Source organism: Poromitra crassiceps, assembly GCF_964638095.1.
Source record: "Poromitra crassiceps genome assembly, chromosome: 3".
NCBI classification, from domain to species: Eukaryota; Metazoa; Chordata; class Actinopteri; order Beryciformes; family Melamphaidae; genus Poromitra; species Poromitra crassiceps.
In genome coordinates, this window is record NC_139625.1 from 61,972,472 (window position 1) to 61,976,405 (window position 3,934).

At 53.1% G+C, this 3,934-nt stretch overlaps 1 pseudogene across 1 annotated transcript; it reads left to right on the forward strand.

The window, feature by feature from the left end:
• Positions 1-1,497: 1,497 nt before the first annotated feature.
• On the forward strand, positions 1,498-2,271 carry LOC310773203 (SPRY domain-containing SOCS box protein 1 pseudogene; annotated as a pseudogene). The gene has a single exon. The product of its transcript is annotated as an SPRY domain-containing SOCS box protein 1 pseudogene (transcript).
• The last annotated feature ends 1,663 nt before the right edge of the window (positions 2,272-3,934 follow it).

Genomic DNA, 3,934 nt, shown 5'->3' on the forward strand with positions numbered 1-3,934 from the left:
CAATGTATCATTGTATTAAAGCACAAAGTAAAACCACGGTCCAGACCAAAGGGCAGACAAAGTATATAATACAGATATAGGGCCCTATCGTTGCATCGGCGTAGAAACTGCGTTTATGGCCTGGCGCAGCCCAGATTAGTGGGTGTGGACCAGCGCATTCGATATCTTGGTGCCGGCGCTACACGCGGCCTCAAGCATTATAACCACGCCTTTTAAGCGTAAAATTATGCACCATCTGCTCATTGGAGAAGTGCAATAAACGAATCACACGCTTGCCTTTTAAGCTCCAATTCCACGGAGTAGTCCAGTAAAACCAGAAAAGCCAAGCGCTCTCCTCCCCCCCTCCCTTTCATCCCGGTCTATCTGTCTCCATATATAGGCTATTATTCCATATTATTATGCTTCTCAAACCAATAAACTGCAGTTTAAATACTGCAAGCATGTAAATACGCTACACTATAGCAAGATCAAAGTGAAAAGAATGTTCTAAACGCATCAGCTAGAAAAATATAGCCTATCCCTATATGATGAGATTAATTAGATTGGTGAAAGTTTGTCCAGTTTGTCTGCTGCAGGTAGGATGATGCACATAAATATAGCCTACATTATGTAAAGTCATTGCAGAAATGTGTTTTTATTGTAAAACTAAATGTGAAGTAGGGCCAAGTTATTGGAGCAGACATCACAGTATAGCACATGACAGTAGAAGCGCGTTACGCTGTCACTTATCTAAATCACGTTAAATCGACGAGGGATATATATAGGCCCAGGATGACATATATGTTTCACATAGGGTGGTGTTTTCATTTCAATGTTTTATTTGGTCCAATATTGAAATGTTCTACAATTGCAGGTTGTGTTACCATTACACATGATTTAGATCTACCTTTATATCTATTTCGGCTCATTTGGTTGCTATTTAGTAGCGAAATGGAGTAGCCCAATGCATGCTGGGACATTTCACATGCCGTGAACTTACAACTTCTTTTTCCTATGGGACGTGTGTTGTGTCTGTCTGAGCGAGGGAGTCAGAGAGAGAGAGAGTCGTATTGTGCCTGTCAGACTGAGGAGAGAGAGGGAGTGACACAGAGAAGGGTGACAGAGGAGAGGCAGAGGAGCGCTCCGCGCAACTGGCGCACTGAATAGGCCTGGTTTTCAAAAGCGCAAAGCACTAAATTTCCGCCAGGTGGGAAGATATCATTAGGCCGGTATTTAACGCCGAAACGCCCATTCTCGCCCATTCAGGGAGTGCGCCACGCCCATTCCGCCTAAAGCGCATTTGGCAGCCTAAAGCCATGTTGATATCTTCCCGAGGCAGGCGCAAGGCACGTTTTTTTCGGTGATCGAAAAAGATCGGTGGAGGCTCGCCTGAGGGCTTTGGAAACCCCCCCCCCCGTCCTCCCCACGTTCGCCTCAGCCCAGCTAGCTCAGCAGCCGATCCCGCCCCCGCCCGCGCAGCAAGCCGACGTGTTCTCCACCACCACCCAACCCGCCCAGATGGATACCCTGGCTTCTGCCACGCCCCCGAAGCACACCAAGCCCTCTCGGCTGGACCGGCTGCTGGACATGCCGCCCGCCGGCCCGGACGTCCAGGTGCAGCACTCCTGGAACAACGACGACCGCTCGCTCAACATCTTCGTCAAGGACGACAACAAGCTGGTGCTCCACCGTCAACCCGTGGCACAGAGCACGGACGCCATCCGCGGCCGGGTCGGCTACACGCAGGGTCTCCACGTGTGGGAGGTCAGCTGGGCCACGCGCCAGAGGGGGTCCCACGCCGTGGTCGGGGTGGCCACGGGCGACGCGCCGCTGCATTCGGTGGGCTACACGGCCCTGGTGGGAAACAACACCGAGTCCTGGGGCTGGGACCTGGGCCGGTGCAAGCTCTACCACGACGGCGAGAACCACGCGGGCAGAACCTACCCCGCCTTCCTGGAGCCCGACGACACCTTCATAATACCAGACTCGCTGTTAGTCGTCCTGGACATGGACGAGGGGACGTTGGGTTTCATAGCGGACGGACATGACCTAGGGGTGGCGTTCAGAGGACTTAAGGGCAGGAAGGTGTACCCCGCAGTGAGCGCCGTATGGGGACACTGCGAAATACGAATCCGGTACATAAACGGACTCGATCCGGATCCCCTCCCTCTGATGGACCTGTGCAGGCGCTCCGTGCGGGCGGCTCTAGGAAGGGACCGCCTGAGCGAAATCCACGGTCTGCCCCTGCCCGCCTCTCTCAAGAGCTACCTGCTCTACCAAGGACGGGGCTGACGACCACAGCACACCGAGCATACCCTGGAGGACCGGTCACCCGTGGACGCGAAAGGACCCATGAGGGAAGTATCAGTATTTCAGTATTAAAACGGGCAATCTATCAGCCCAGTAAAATCAGACGTATTCATCTCTTAAATAGGGGGGTAGAGAAAGAGAGAGTCGGAGAAGGTCAGGGTAGTTGCAGTCAGGGTAGTTGTGCCAAGCCAGGTAAGTGTGAGGTGACAGGGTAGTTGCAGTCAGGGTAGTGGTGCCCAAGGCAGCCAAGTAGGCCAAGCCGGGAAGCGCCAAGTCAAACACTAATGTACCAAGATCGAAGGCCCGACCGAGTTGGGAGCGCCAGCCGCAAATAGCTTGTAAGTCGCTAAAAAGGTCGAAGGCCAGAAAAGAACATTAATGTACCAAGATCGAAGGCCCGACCGAGTTGGGAGCGCCAGCCGCAAATAGCTTGTAAGTCGCTAAAAAGGTCGAAGGCCGGAAAAGTACAATCGCGAAGCGCCAAGGCGGCCAGGTGAGCCAAGCTGGGAAGCGCTATCGCGAGGTGCCCGACCGAGTTGGGAGCGCCAGCCGCAAATAGCTGTAAGTCGCTAAAAAGGTCGAAGGCAGGAAAAGTACGTACCAAGATCGAAGGCCCGACCGAGTTGGGAGCGCCAGCCGCAAATAGCTTGTAAGTCGCTAAAAAGGTCGAAGGCCGGAAAAGAACATTAATGTACCAAGATCGAAGGCCCGACCGAGTTGGGAGCGCCAGCCGCAAATAGCTTGTAAGTCGCTAAAAAGGTCGAAGGCCGGAAAAGTACAATCGCGAAGCGCCAAGGCGGCCAGGTGAGCCAAGCTGGGAAGCGCTATCGCGAGGTGCCCGACCGAGTTGGGAGCGCCAGCCGCAAATAGCTGTAAGTCGCTAAAAAGGTCGAAGGCAGGAAAAGTATGTACCAAGATCGAAGGCCCGACCGAGTTGGGAGCGCCAGCCGCAAATAGCTTGTAAGTCGCTAAAAAGGTCGAAGGCCGGAAAAGAACATTAATGTACCAAGATCGAAGGCCCGACCGAGTTGGGAGCGCCAGCCGCAAATAGCTTGTAAGTCGCTAAAAAGGTCGAAGGCCGGAAAAGTACAATCGCGAAGCGCCAAGGCGGCCAGGTGAGCCAAGCTGGGAAGCGCTATCGCGAGGTGCCCGACCGAGTTGGGAGCGCCAGCCGCAAATAGCTGTAAGTCGCTAAAAAGGTCGAAGGCAGGAAAAGTATGTATCAAGATCAAAGGCCCGACCGAGTTGGGAGCGCCAGCCGCAAATAGCTGTAAGCCGCTAAAAGGTCGAAGGCCAGAAAAGTACAATCAACTACTGGCGCCTGCAGATCTCAATTAACCTCCGGTAATCAGATCTTCCTTTTGGGGGATCTCCTAGCCTATGCAGGTGCCCTCCTCTTGCCTCAAGAGCAGCGCCACTGGCCAATAGGGAGTCATGCGCCAAAGTATTTGCCATGCATGCCGATTGCTAAATAAAGTTTGTCAAATCCTACCAACTGGCCTCTCATGATTGAAGTGAGGTCTCCAGACCATATTTCAAGCAGAAGGCCACTCATGCATAATCCGATCATCCCCTGATGTCAGTCAAGTTCTAGCATGACGTGGTCAGTCAAAGTCCTAGTATGACGTCTGCCATGACGTCAAAT